This window comes from Gallinula chloropus, assembly GCF_964237585.1.
Source record: "Gallinula chloropus genome assembly, chromosome: 19".
NCBI lineage: Eukaryota > Metazoa > Chordata > Aves > Gruiformes > Rallidae > Gallinula > Gallinula chloropus.
Window position 1 is genome coordinate 8,644,568 of NC_140104.1, and position 15,272 is coordinate 8,659,839.

Here is a 15,272-nt window from a genome sequence, read left to right on the forward strand (position 1 = left end):
AAGTGTGGCCCAGATTATCTCTGACTTCATGGAGATTCACACAAATGAACTTTTCAGTTAGGTCTGTGTTTACAAAGAGAGGGCTTCTCTGCAAACTAGTTCAGGTAGCAAGGAGCTGCAGTGAATAAAGACCGGAAAGAGCATTCAGCTTCTGCCGCAGCAGTGGGCTTCCTGGGCAAACCCTGCGTTGTAGTTAACCTTCTTCCTCCAGAGGAACTGGAAAAATCATGTGTTTGAGACCATGAAGGTTGGCCAACTTTGTAACATCAAAGCTCTGTAGAGGACGAGTGATGTGACTTGAGGAAAGCTGCAGGACAAAGGTTTTGCTCACTCCTCTCAATGGGATGGGTTCTGTGTCCACTGCATGGGGAGAAGCTGTTCATCCCCCCTCCTGGAAGCAATGGCCCTGGGAAAATTGCCCAGGTAGCTTTTGTCCAGCCATTTCTTCCCTCTTGTACTCTCCCCCTCCACCTCCCTTTGTCCTCTTGAAGTTGTGCTTGATCCCACCCTTGGTGTGGGAAAAGAGAATCACAGGGACCTGGAGAGCTCATGGGGTCCAACCCCCCTGCCAAAGCAGCTCCCCAGCTCATATTGCACAGGGTGGCATCCAGATGGGGCTGGAATATCTCCAGAGATGGAGACTCCACAACCCCCTGGGCAGCCTGTCCCAGGGCTCTGGCACCCTCACTGGGGAAAAGTTCTTCCACATATTGGTGCAGAACTTCCTGTGCTCCAGCTTGAGGCCATCGCCCCTTGTCCTGTCCCCACAGACACTGAGAAGAGGCTGCCCATTCTCCCGTGTCCCACACTTCACATATTGATAACCACTGATCAGACCCCCTCTTAGTCTCTTCTCTCCAGGCTGAACAGCCCCAGCTCACTCAGCCTTTCCTCACAGGGAAGATGCTCCAGGCCCTTTAATAATCTCTGTGTCCCTCCGCTGGACTCTCTCCAGGACATCCCTGTCTTGTTTGTACCAGGGAGCCCAGAACTGGACACAACACTCCACATGGGGCCTGACCAGGGCAGAGCAGAGGGGGAATGTTGGGGGTGGTGTGGCAGTGTGGCAACAGTGTGGCAGTGTTTCTTATCCAGAATGGGGGAGGATAAGGCTGATGTCCTGAGCGGTGCCTGCCCCAGGTAGGAGAAGCCTTGAGATGTGGGTCATTGGCTGCTGTGGCATTGGGAGGCTGGTGTCCTGCCTGTGAGCAGGTTTCCTTACATGTGCAGGGTGCTGGGGCTGCGCCGATGTTCAGCGTTCGTCCCAGCTGGGAGGAAAGAGTAGATCTGGTTCTGTGTGGTGGTTTTTATCCCTGTCCTTCTGAGCCTGACCCTGCCCAAAAGCAGGCAAACCCCTGTTCTAGATTCTGTTCTCGAGGAGCTCTGTAGGTTGATATGTGGAGAGTTTAGTAGTGAAATAGTGCTGCTTGTTTGAGAATAAGAGCTGAAGGAGGGAGGGTGCCAGTCAAGCCATGGTTGGAATGTGGAGAAGCCACCATCCCTTTCTGCCATAGCTGAGCATCTTGAACAACATACAGGCAGATGAGTTCTGCTGTCACTGGTGATCTCAGGGACCAGCCCAGCCACAGCCCCGTGTGCTGGGTGAACACTCCGTGTCAGCTTATGCGTGCTCAGCAGAGCTCGGTGCCTTGGATTGAAGCCTCTGAGGAGCGTGGAGGCTATAAACCCCTCTGTAGTGCTTTTTGGGGTGTCCACAGCAACAGCTGAATCTGGGAAGTGTTCAGTGGACTGGGAGTGGTGTGGGGTCTGAGGAGCAGGGAGAAGTAGTACAAGAATTCTTTGCTTTGAGGTAAATATTAGTAAGGCAGAAACCACTCTGAATGGGTGCTGCAGACCCATCCCAAGCTGCTCTTTTAGACTTCACTTTGTAACCACACAGCAGGTTATATATAAAATCAGGGAGGATAAAACCTATTTGCAAATTGTTGTAAATGAGGGGCCAGTGATGAAGAACCACTGAAGTGAACCTGCCCATAAAATGGGTGAACCAAGCGGGTCCCCCCCTCACCATGCTACAGAAGCACCCAGAGAGTAAACTGAAGAGGATCTTTAAATTCCATGGTGGTTAAAGAAGCCTGTGTTCATTTTTAAACCAGCTTGCATCTGCGCTTTTGCACATGGAATTATTTGCAGGTGCTGAGACAGGAACGAGCACGAGCCAGCAGCCTCCCCACATGCAGACTGTGCTCTCATCTGTGGATCCAATTGGGAAATCCATGATGGGCACTGAGGCTGACTCTGAAACACAGCCTTTTGCACGGTCTCACTATCCCCCCCTTGTAAAGTAGCACTTAATTAACTTAGAATACTTCCGAGATATGTGGATTTACTTCCCAGAAGGGTAAGATAAGCATTATCTTCTGTAACACTTATCGTCCTCAAAGTACATCACAAACTTAGCTAACTACTGAGTATAAAAATTCTGTATGTAAATAGGGGAGATTAAAAGTGGCTCTATTGGCCCTTTAGTGGTATGTAATAGTGTTACACCCATGGACTAGTCATACTAAGATTTTAACAGGTAGGTAATGTATTAATTAAAATGCTCAGAAATTCTTTGATTAAGAGCAACAACTGAATGTAAGTAATTGGGAGTAGTGGAATGCTGTTTGTAGGCAGAAGGGGCCCAAACTTTAATCATGTCAATGAAATAAAATGGCTCTTTATGCAAGCACAGCCTCTGAGGGTGAAATCCTTTGATACAAGGAATGATGATGTGATGAAGTGATGCACTACGGGCATGTATGCACTCCTGTGTGAAGTGGGGGTTTGCATGCAGGGGCTGAGATGCTGCTGCTCTGTCTGCCCCACGGCCAGCCTATTTCTGAAGCAGAAACTCTGGGTTTGTGTGGCCTTACTTAGCAATCTGATAAAAATTGCAGCTTTGATGGTTATTATATATGTGGCAGGTTTGGTTGCCATATTCCCAGTTAGGAATAATGCAGATTACCCAGATTCAGTCTGTGCTTTTAGAGGTTCTCAGCCAAAAATTACTGACTGCAGCAGAGGGGTCTGCACAGGCTCAAGACACCCGAGAGCTGCTGCCTGTAAATTTTTCTCATCTAGTTCATGGATGTTGGGTCTGATACTGATCAAAGAATGAATAACAGAAATACTTCTTAGAGAGATAATAGAGTTAAATGACTGGAGCCTTGTCTTTCAGGGAGCATCTGGAAGCTCAGGCGTTAACGTGACATTTAGTTTACAACCCAGCTGACTAGGAACTGATAGATAATTTTTGTTTTCGATAGTTGTTTGGCATCATCATCTGAATATTCACTGTCATTGGCAATGAATGAGTAATAAGCCACTAACACATTTATCATGCAGAGACAACACAGGATTCATGAGATGCAACAGCAATGACTAGAAAATAGTGACAGCGTTGGTATTTTATTCTTGCATATTAATTCAGGTCTGCCTGAAAGGAGAAACAGAACCTTATCTCAATGGTAAAATTTACATAGGAAGGTTAGATTTACGTTGCCAAATTAGTCAGGTGGCTTTTAGGAATATTTTTCTAAGGATACTTAAAAAAAAGGAAAAAGAATGTGTGCTGTAATTCCATGAGTGACAGTCTTGTTTCTGAGCCTCAGTCCAGGTCAGCTCTAGACTGTGTATTGTGTCTCCAGTAAGAGGCATTTGGAACTGGATGCATTTGGCAAAACGTGGGCATCTAGTGACATATCAGTGCCCGAAGGCATCCTGCCCGGCTCCCAGCTGCCGCTCCAGAAGGGCACGGCTCCGCGTCGGTGGAGTGCCACATCTGCGGGGCTGCGCGGCAGCTTGGTACCCCCAGGCCTTTCGGATGGCAGCAGGCGACGCTGGGATGGCGGAGCCCCGCGCCTGACGCCTTGGAGATCTTCCGCTTTGATCAGGCAAGACAGACGGACAAAGCTGGCTCCAGGCATATGCTATCGACACGCTCGGGTCTTGGGGAGTCCTTCTGGTTTGCTCTTGGCCACCACCTTCCCTCATGACTTGCCTCCTGGCAGAAAGTACACGGTGTGTTTCTGATGAGAAGATGCTGTGCGCAGCCTGTGAGCGAATCTACCTGTTAATAAGGCACAAAAGAAAATAGAAACGAGCCTTCTCAGGTAATTAAAAAGGTTTTGCTCGTTTTGTGATTTATGCCACTAATCTTTATCTAAAATGGAACAATCTGGTCCAGATGTTCCAGCGGGCTGGCAGGCTGCCAGTTCCCGGCTCCTGCAGATACTCCTGGATCCCGGGGTAGGTGAGGACTTTAAAGGGATGCTTTTTTATTTTAGTAAGATGTCCTTATCAATGTCTGCAAAAGACTGTTCCAACTGAACACGCATCGTATTGACCCTACAGTGAGTCAACAGCAGTGATTCAACTTCAGTAATGTATCCTAGCGGTACAATATTACTTTCCCTAAGCAGGTTTGGGAGTACTCTCAGCCATATTTTCTGGCCCCCAATCCCTGTGGTCAAATTTCTTCAAGAAATTGTTGCATGCTTTACATCTTACTGCTACAAGTGTAGCTCATTCTGCCTATAAATCTAATAGCTATCGACCCACGTTCTGACAATCAGCGATGGTTATCTAAAAATAATGTGGTAATGATGCAACGAGCGCCCTGCGCGCAGTGTTACGTGCAAGGAGAGTGCGGTGCTGAGCCCAGCTCTGCTGCTGTTGAGCAATTACTGTGCTTCTGATGCAATCTCTGGGCTTTGATGCTTGTGTCAGTGGGGAGATGCAAAGTTACCTGAGAAAAGAAAGACAATTCCCTACATCAGGAGTTGGATAAGTGTCACGGTTTGCCCTCTTTAAAACCCTGGTGATCTGTGCTCGATGCCTCTTGCTGTGTCGGGACATACAGTGATACTGCCCCCACAGGGACTCGCTCCCTGGGATTCACTCCAATACCCACGGGCAGTGATGCTAAAGGCTGTAAGACAGCACTGGTTCAGCCTGGGAGCAGGAAATGCCTACAGCTTCCTGGGGTCTGCAGATGGCAGTAATAAGATAACTCTGGGCAAATGGATTTTTTTAAATATAGGGACCTTCCTCACTTGTCCAGCCCAGGTTGTTGTGCAAGACTACCCTTCTTCCCGTTGACAGGAAAGGAAGGATCTCCTAAAAGCCAGAGCTGAGTCATAGGTGGTAGGTCACTGGTTCTTACTGCCCCACTGTCATGCCTTGCAGCACCCGATTACTGAATTTGAGCGCAGGAAAAGCACCCACCGGGTGATGCGTCAGCGTTTGACACTGAGGGAGGGAGGGGAATCCTTGATCCCCTTTCCCTTTAAGATCCTCAGCTTATGTGCAAGCAAAAGCATCTTGTGTTCCATCCCTGGGTTTAAAGCACAACTGCCCAGCACCAGCACGACCCTGGATCGTGCTGCCAATCTGGGCAGCCAATGTGGGCTCTGGGCTCTGCTGTGAGCTGCCCCTGGGCCCTGCAGCACCCTAGTTCTCCCTGCACCATTCCCCAGCACCTGAACGGGTACAGGACTTTGTTTTCTCCCATCTCAACATAACAGTGGGGCCTTTTTGTGTCTGAGGGCAATGGAAAGCAAAATTGCTTTTCCTAGGCCTGTCTCAGTGCTGCAGAGAGAAAGTGGAAAATCATCACAAGAGGAAAAAAACACAGTGGATTAACAGCCACCAACAGTGCCTCAGCTGATTTATTTTGGGTGTTTCCTCAAGCTGCAGGGAGCATGAGGGACTCAGGCAAGGTCCCTCCCTGATGGTCATCAGAATTTACTTAACCTTTGTGTTAATCTTCATTGCTCATGTAGTATCTCAGGCAGTGGGACAGCCTGCCACGGTTGTGTGTGTTCTCAGAGCATGAAGATGAAGTGAGAAGGTTGATTTTAAAATTAAACAATTAGAATTTCTTTCTGGGTCTTTGCCTGTATTGCACTTTAAATTAAATCATGAGAGCAAACGTGTTTGTACCAAACTACTACAGATTCTTCCAAAACAATTGCTTGATTATACTCTAAAATCATACAGGGGATGGGGGGGGGGAAGGGGGGAAGTGAAAAGCCCTTCAGTGATACCATAAAGCTTTCTTATATTCTGTTACTGGCTTTAAAATAATTGTTGTTGACCTTTGTGTGTTTTTAGTGTGTACCACCTTTGGCAAAGTGGACTGGAATGCTGAATGCTTTAAATAGCTGGGAACATAAACCCTCCTCTGCTAGGTTTTATTTCAGGCTTTCACATTTGCACTGCCAGGGCAGTAACCGTAGTGCCCAGTGCGCTTGCCCAGACCTGCAGTCAGGGCTGGGGCCGCGTTGGGCTTTGCCCATTGCTCAGCGTAGACCAAACGCCGTAACGTGGAATTTCAGTTCACGTGCTCTTGGTGTCAGGTAATCTGGAGGGACTGGTGTCCCCAGGAAGGGCACCGGGCATTCGGCAGGAAAGAGTCTTGGGTTTCCCCTGGTGTTTTGTGTGATGCTGGACAAGTCACTTGGGGTAATGGTAGAAAACCAGGAGTTAGAGCTCCAGGTTCCGGGGTGTGTTACTGCGTGTCTCCAGGACAGGTTTTATGAGGGAAATGGGGTGGAAACACAGGAACAGCTGCAGACATGTTTTGGTGAGTTGAAGGTAATTTGGAGCTGGCATCAGAGAAGTGGGACCAGAACAAGTGAGGAAGGAGAGATGTTTGACTCACTTCTTATTCCTCACTGTAACAAACGACCAGGACATAGCCTTAATTAAGTGATTACCACTGCCTTTACATTACGACCCTGCCCAGAAGCCCTGCCTGGTTCACGTCCCATATATTTGGTGCTATAAAGCAGTGAGGAACGGGCCGTTCCCAAACCGCTTCTCATTTAGTGAGATAAATCACACGGCAGAATGAGGCAGGAGATGGGGGCAGAATTAGACCTAATGTTGTGTTAATTCCCTGTGGCTTTTGGATTTAAAACCCAAGTTGCTTTAAATCTATATTAATTATATGTCGAGTAGGTTGAAGGGGAGGTGTGTAAGAAAATGAAGTAATAGAATAGGAGGATGTGCAAGCGGAGGGGGAGGGAGGGAGGAGGGCAGCAATGGTGAGAGCAGGGGGCAGGGGTGAGGATTCATCCAGGACCAACCTGCTGAGCCAGGTCACGCAGCTGACGGGTCTCTGTGGGCTGTGAGGGCTGTGGAAGGGGCAGGCAGCAGCTCCTCTCCATGTGCCTCCTCGGGCCACCTGCCTCCAGAGGCTTGACCTGCCTCTCCGTGTTACAGGCACTGTCCCATAGGCCCAAAATTACCCACCATGCACCAGTTCACAAAGGGACACACAGTGGGATCCCGTTGTCAAAGGTGAGGGGACCAGAAGCCTGGACGGGAGGAGGAGACGCTGGTGGTGAGGCCAGTTTGAATGGGGGTGCACAGTGACCCAGAACTGATTTTTAAGCTCCCCAGGTGGAGGTCAGAAACAAAACCACAGTATTTGGAGGAAGAAATGAATAATTAACCTAACGGGCCAGGGATGGGTGAGCTGCCTGTGCCGATGGGAATGATGCGGTTTGGTTAGTGATCGTAGTGTGACGGGGCAGCACGGTTGTGGGACCATGCAGGTGATTCATGGATGCACTGACAGCTTCCTTCAGGTCTGCCCGTCAGGAGTGTCTAGGGGCAGGTACTGGTTTTAGTGTCTCCAGTGGAAGGTGTTACTGGGTCAGGTCACATTGACTTCGTTGTAGTTGGATCAAGTGTGGAATTGGTAAGTGACTTTCTGGGGGAGTTTCGTAGCTGTTCTGTACAGACACAGAGGGGTTGAGCAGAAAAACAGGACATTGTGCTTCTATCAGTCTTTTCTCTGGAAGCTGAATCACCTTCCCTGGGTGTGTTTAAAACAAGGGTAGATGAGGTACTTAGGGATCTGGTTTAGCTTAGGATGGGAATGGTTGGACTTGATGATCTTAAAGGTCTTTTCCAACCTTGCCATTCTGAGGAGAGGGGCGTTGAGCAGAGAGGAGCAAAACTTCCCTATCTCACCCCAGTTTGAGGCATCCAGCAGAGATTATGTTCTTTGTGCAGCTGTTTGGAAAAGCCTGGAATTCCCTTGGATGTCCAGCTCTGATTACAATTCCCAGAACTGCATATCCTGAAATACCCAGCTCCAATTACACTTCCTGGAACTGGATAGCAAAGTCATTCACCCAGGTGTAGGCATCTCTGGCAGCGTTTATTCTGGGGCTGGCCAACCTTTCCCGGTGTGAGAAACTGCTCCAATTTGTTTGTAGTTTTTCCAATTAGGCTGAAGCGGTCGGATATGTCAAGATCATATTTATCTTCAATCCTAGCAAACTGCTACATGTGTGTTTTTGGAAATGATGGATGGGAAGAGGCAGCATTGGAAAAGGTGTCCAGGCAGGGGGGATCCTGGGGGCATCTCTGTGTTGCGACAGGAATATTTGAATGCAATCCAGTTGCTTGGTGGGTTTATTAGAAGTAGTGAGAAAATGGGCACCTGCAAAAAAAAAAAAACCAAAAAGGACATTATTTCCAACATTTTATATAAATGGAGTATAACTAAAAAAGATAGGTCAGTGCTAGAAACCTCCCTGCCAAGTGTGGTTCTTGGGTGGCTTTGCTGTTTTGATGACTAAAGCCTTAGCCTGGTAGTGCATTCAGAAGACGTGTGGGTATAGAGCCAGGGCAGGTATTATTAGCTGTGTAAAGCAAAACAATTCAGTCACTGTGGAAAAATTATGGGGTTTGTGCTGCAGCAGATATTTAACCTTTGTTTTTACAACTCCAGGAACGAAGCAGTTTGTTTCCTGATGTAGGCTTAATTCTCTGAGCGTGTGCTGACGGGGTTTGCACATCTGAATGTTGGAAATGCTGGGCTATTAAAATCTGCTTTAACGATCTCTTTCCCCATAACTCCTAATATTTGCCATTTACTAATTATGATGTGCCTAAGTAGTTCTCATTTGTAGTAGGTATTTTAAATGCTGCAGCTGTCCTAGTTTCAAGCTAACTGCTGGTGACTTTTCCTTTACGCCTGCGAGCCGAGTGGTGTCGGTGGCTTTTGCAGGTTGGCATGAAGTGCTCACCTCCTCCTGTTCTTCATTAGGAGGGTTTTGATGTAGAGGTCCCTGGTGGAAGCAGGAATAGTTGGATTTGGCAGAGTTGCAGCAGTGTTGGAGTACATGTGTATTTTCAGCGAGGGTTCTTTGTGGTGTAAACTTATTTCAAGGCAGTGGAGACATATCCCGGGGGTAGGTGAGGAGCACCTTTTGGTTTAGGAGTTCCTGCTCTGGTTGGGTTTTTTGTGGGTTTTTTTTATTTTATTTTTGGTAGGTTTTTTTAATTCTTAGGATTTTCTGACAAACTTATAATTGGGGATCAGGGCTGTACAAAAGGTAGCAGCCCAGGCAGCAGCTTTGCAAGCTTCCTGCAGGTCTTGAGGGGAAGGAAAAGGCAGGGTGGTTTGCTCATGGTCCATTTTACTGCTCCACAGGCTGGTGTAACGGGACCATGCGAACCAGTCTAAAGCCCCACTGATATTATTGAGGCCACTGACCTTATAATCTGATGGACCTCCCTGCAAAACAGGTTGGGAATGCAAGGGAAGTGGCAATAAAACAGAACAACTTTAAAGTGTAAGATAGGAAGCAGGAGCTGTACTTGAAGGTGAAAAGGGAAATATCTCAGAACGGTTTAGATGTGAGGAAAGCCTATTAGCTCTCTGCCTGCCTTGCATTTCATTTTACCTTGAATGTTACCTATTGTTTTATTTCTTTCCTCAATCCCATTTCTCAATCACCTTCACCACCAGCAGCTCCAGCTGTGACTTTGACAGCTGCTGCTGTGTTCTGCAGCCTGTGCTGCCAGAACTCCTGGCTGATCGAGGGCTTAAGGCTTAAGGCTGTCTATTTCCTCTATTTTTTCCTACTATAAAATGATGCGTATTAATAATGCCTTTTTGAAACTCTGAAGCCTCCAGGCCCACTGCAATTATGTTGTGGGCTTGTTATTTTTTTTGAACCTCAGCCCTTGGCAGGTATATCCTGGTGCCCTGCAGTGGGGCAGTGCTTTGGGCTCAGGTGCAGTGATTCTACTCAAGCCTGGAACCAAATCCTCAAATCCTTTAGGAAGCCTGAGTGTGAGGGAGAGCTTCCAATACCAGCTTTTCACTTCCTATCCTGTGAAATAACTGCTTCGACTTGGAAGAAGAGAGGGTGGTGCCAGAGGACAGATGTGTCCCTGCATGTCGTTCACGCTGCCCAGGGCAGGGTCAGCTCAGATGTGGGGAAAAGATACTTCAGTGAAAGAGTTGTCAGGGCCTGGAACAGGCTGCCCAGGGAGAGGCTGAGTCACCTTCCCTGGGTGTGTTTAAAAAAAGGATAGATGAGGTACTTAGGGATCTGGTTTAGCTTAGGACAGGAAGCGTTGGACTCGATGGTCGTAAAGGTCTTTTCCAACCTGGTGATGCTGTGACTCTGATCCTGTCTTTCCTGCACTGAACTCTGCCAGCCAGCAGCTCCTCCTGCACAGCCTCATGTGGGTTTGTACTTCTGAGCTTATTTCTTGCTTCTTATCCATCAGCGCCCTGTCTGCTGCCTGCTCTCAGAGACAGCGCCAGACCTGGAGCCTCTCTCTCTCTCTCTCTCTCTCTCTCTTTTTCCTCCACAAGTTATGATGGGGAAAAAAAAGAGAATTTCTCCATTTTTGCCACCTCCTTCCTTTGCATTTTCACACCTCGGAGCTGTGCCTTGGCTGCAAACCTTGAGAACTGGCACTCAGGAAGTTGGGGAAAAATAAAAAAACCCTGATCTAGGAGTGTTCTGACTGGATCAGTGGAGCAAAAACCAGGCTGAAGCTGGGAGTTAGAAGTGTGCTGAGCCTGTGGTGTCAGGGGCTTGTGGCATACCATCATCTGCAGAGCTCCATAAGGCAGATGCTTTTCCAGGGTGAGGAAATGCCTTTTTTTTCCTAATTTTAAAAGCAAAATTGCTGATAGAGGCATTCCAGTGCTGATGGAAATCTTGTCTTTGCCTCGTTTGTTGGGTGTTACTAGATCAAACCTGTCAGCATTTGCCTTCTGTGAGCACTAGGATCCCTTTTCATGCCGGGAGCTGCATTGGCTGCAGTTTGCATGCTGGGTCCTGCAGCCACTATCCCCACATCCCACAGGAGCCCTGCGTATGCTGAACCCCCAGGAAAGCTCAGCTCCCCCAGCATCCCCTCCTGTGTTCAGTGACTGGGGCTGAAATGAGAAGCAGGGGCTGCATTGGATCAGCATGACCATCGTTCCGTGGATCCGTATGGGCTCGGCTTAAACTGCTGGTCGTGTTTCCAACCCTGTAGCCCAGCCTGTCTGGGTGGTCGGTTCACCTCCAGAGCAGATCCCAGCTGCATCCCTTCCTCAGGGTGCCTTGGCAAGAGCCCACAACGTGCTTTCATCAGCGTGGGCACATGCTGAGTTGTGTCCAGGGACTTCAGTGCAGTTGGGATCAGGCTGATCTGTGGGTGTTATTAATTGGCGGTGCAGTTTGCAGGCTGCATATTGGGGTAAAGGAATAAAAGGGTAGGGCCTAATTTCCAGGCTGAAATTGGTGCGAGCTAGGCTTCTCTCCCATCAGTCCCTTGAGCTTTTACAGTCTAATTCAAGAGATTTTTTTTCTCCTTCCCCCCTTGCTAGGTCAGTGAGACCCTTTGTATTTCATTTGCATTGTGTTATCTGTCAGGGAGTGGGACTCATAGCTCTGTACCAGGGATCCAGAGCTGACTGCGTGGCAGATACCTCGCAAGCTTTCATTCATTTTTCATGTTTCAGGTGTTTCTGACAAGTAAATACAGTTTCATATTTATACCCATGCCAGAAGGAAATCAAATTAGTCTGAAATTAGCCTTTGCTCTTACAGTGCTTTGCCCATTTCTAATATTAAAGAGATAAGGAAGGAGATGAGCAAACCCGCTTTGAAGACGAGCTGATTTCCATAGCAGGCAGAGTGACCTACTTAAAGGGGGGGGGGAGAGTGAGCAGAGTTGAAAATGGGCTTTTTATTTATTTATATAATTATAAAGTATCTACATCGGTGCTCCCTTGGCTGAGCCCTCTCCTGCCACCCACCTGACAGAGAGCAGGAGATCTCGGAGCTGCAGAAGCACTGTGTGTCCTTCAAGAGTCTCCTCTGTATTAGAGAGGTTGGTGTTGGCGTTGCAGCCAGGGTGGAGCTGAGCAGCTCAGCGTGGAGGCCTTTGGTAGATGACACGATTCAGACAGGGCTTTGGGGGAATGTTAATCACGGCGTAACATCTGTAGGAAATCTACTTCATTGCTTGGTTTAAACGAGAAGGAGCAGCAGGCCTTGCTTTGGGGCTCTTGATCATCGTGTTCAAGAGCACGGGATGCTCAAGAACACCCTCGCGGAGAGTTGCCAACACGATTGCAGCAGATCCAGAGATGCCCCAGTAGACAGGCTGGAGCAGCAGATGGGTTGGGAGGTGCATTTAACTACTATTTTTACACACTTGTAGTTCAGTAGCCAGGAGACACGTGGAGTCCTATGTGTATGTGCCATCCAATAGTCGCTGCCTGGGTGGGTTTGTGGCCTTTTTGTTTTTGGAACGGGCTCCCTTAGTAACCACCTGTCCAATTTGGGTCTGGTACCATCTTCATAGGGGATCTAACTGCACAACCACACTGGTGTCTGGAAGGCCAGTGCTGCCCATGGGGTTGGACTAACCAACACACCGTGCCTCTAGAACAGTCGTTTCCTTTAGAGTAAAGTCAGTGTAACATGCCCCCAGCCCAGAATGACCGTTGGGCACGCCAGGCATTGCAGTGATCTGCACAGTGAAACTGTATGGTGAAACTCTATTGAACTTCTTGCCGGTGAGGGTGCCAGAGCCCTGGGACAGGCTGCCTAGGGGGGTGTGGAGTCTCCATCTCTGGAGATATTCCAGCCCCGTCTGGACGCTGATCTGTGTGATCTGTCTTAGGGAGCTGCTTTGGTAGGGGGTTGGACCCGATGATCTCTGGAGGTCCCTTCCAACCCCTGGGATTCTGTGAAAGGTGATGTGTGAGGCCCAGAGGTTTAGGGAACCAACACTCCTTGGTGGCTGAGGGCTGGCAGTGCCCCACTGATGCGGATTCCTGGGCTGTAAACTCTGCATCTGAATTTGATGTGCACCGTCTGTTAAAGGATGTCTGTGTCCATCCAGGGCCTGCCTTGGGTGCAGCTCTTGCATCACAAGAAGCTGTGATGATCTGAGCTTTTGTGTGCTGAGGAACTGAGGAATTGGTAGATTGTGCATTCCAAGTGTTACAATGTCCTGACAGGTGGCAGGGAGGCCAGGTTGCTGACCTGAGCTTCTGACTAGCACAGTTTTACCTGAGCTGGTCATCTCAAGTTTGTGTATTGGTTCATTTATTCAGAGAAGGTACTTAAAAGTTTCCTTTCCTGCCCTGTGTAGTGATAAATATTTTGTCTGGTTGTCTTCACCCAAAGTCTTTCTTCCTTCCTTCCTTCCTTCCTTCCTCCCAGTACTGGAGTGCGCAGAGATGAAAACTCCCCTGCCCTCTGGGTAGCTGCTTTCACTGGAGCCCTATGTTCCCTTTGCAGAGCCCCTCAGGAGTTTGGCAGGATCTGTGAACTAAGTTGAAAATTAAGAACTGAGGAGTAGGTGAGAAAAGGCTGCTCACAGCCTCCTCCGGGCATTAATGCTCCTGAAACAACTTTGCTCTATGCAATTATTGTCCCCTGTTGCTTTTTAATAGCATTTCTTTTACTGTGAGTCAAAATGCAGCTCCTTTTAACTTCCCTTCTTCACTAAGAATAGCAAATCTGAGGAGTCTGGAGGAAGATCTGTGGCCTGTTTTAAAAGTTTTATATATTTTAAGTAACATTTATAAAATAGAAATTGATTGGCTCATTGCAGAGAGGAAAGTATTTCAAGTCGAGCTGATGGAGTGATGGAGAGAGCTGCTGCTCCACTGCCTCCAGCATCCCCTGGTCCTGTTGTTCCTTGGGCTGCACTCTGCAGGGACTTTGTGGGACTCCTTAGCTCCTCCCTGGGTCTGGTGACTTCATGATAAGGAGAAGAACATTAGAACATTAGTCGAGGCACCTGAGTGCAACAGGTTTTGCCAAGAACATTTGGGCTCTTGGGGAAGTGCTGAGTCAGCTGAATGCAGCTCAGCTGGGCAGCCTGGCCAAGGGAGAGTGGTTGTGGCAGCAAGGAGAGAGTGGAGAAGCCACTGAATTACATGTGTGGTCACTGGCTGTGGTTGCTGGCGAGGGCTCATCCCCCTGCAGCGGTCCTGTGGTGTGTGAGTAACTCCCAACTTGGCCCAGGGACCACCTTCCCCAGCACCACCAGCGCAGGGCTCTGGGAAAGGCTGTGTGACACCTTCCTTTGGTCTTTCAGCAAGCTGTAACCTTGCTGCCTGGTAACTGCTGAGATGCTCCTGACCTCTGGGGAGATGCAGTGAGTACCTGTGTCCTGCTTTATATTTTCATCATTCAGCATTGTGGAGTCTCTCCTGCCCTCTAAGCTCATCTGCCTCCCTTCCAGGGTGAAGAGCCCCCTTAGTTTCTTTATTTCTTTAATTTCTCCTATGTGAAAAGCATATTTTAAACCTTTGATTTCCTGTTGCTTTGCATTGCTGTATTGTTTTATACTCTTGGTTTTAACTGGAGATGACTGGAGCCATGAGGCCCAAATTAAGGAGGGAGCACTTGGGCCAGACACTGGCAGAATGGCATCAGTGGTCGAGGGAAAGTCACTGTGTTATGTACAGTTCCTGCTGTTAATGGTTCAAGTGGTCCAGGCCTCAGGTGGACAGTTCCTCACAGCCTGGACTGAACGGCTGTAATGCTCTGAAGTTCTCTTCTACATCCTCTTCCTGCAGTGTCTTGGTGCTGCACGGGGCAGGGCTGGAAGGTCCTTTGAGTCTCCCAAACCTTTGGGCTGCTCAACAGACTCTGTAGTCTCAGCACGTCACATAGAAGTAGGGTACTTAATGCTGGACCCGAAGTGACATGGATTGAACTCCTTGTGGAAACTTTGCCCATTAATGTTGATAATACCAGGGTTTTTTGAGTTTCTGGAGGCTGACTTTACCCCCCCCCTGCTGAGGATGTGCCTTACCTGTTGTGCGTGGGGGCTCATCCCCCTTGGCTGTGCTCTACATGCTGGGGAAGTTTGTGGGGCTCTTACAGAGAAGCATTTGGCAAGTCCACACTTGTTTGCCATGCAGCAGCAGCTCCTCCTGCGTAGTGATCCTCACAGCCCGGCCTCTTCCACCGCACGCGAGGGGCTCC

General features: G+C 48.5%; 1 protein-coding gene across 1 annotated transcript in view; it reads left to right on the forward strand.

Moving 5' to 3' along the window:
- The window catches only part of GALNT17 (polypeptide N-acetylgalactosaminyltransferase 17), a gene marked incomplete at both ends in the record, with an annotated part of 211,297 nt that overhangs the window by 4,055 nt on the left and 191,970 nt on the right, over window positions 1-15,272 (forward strand). The window lies entirely within an intron of this gene.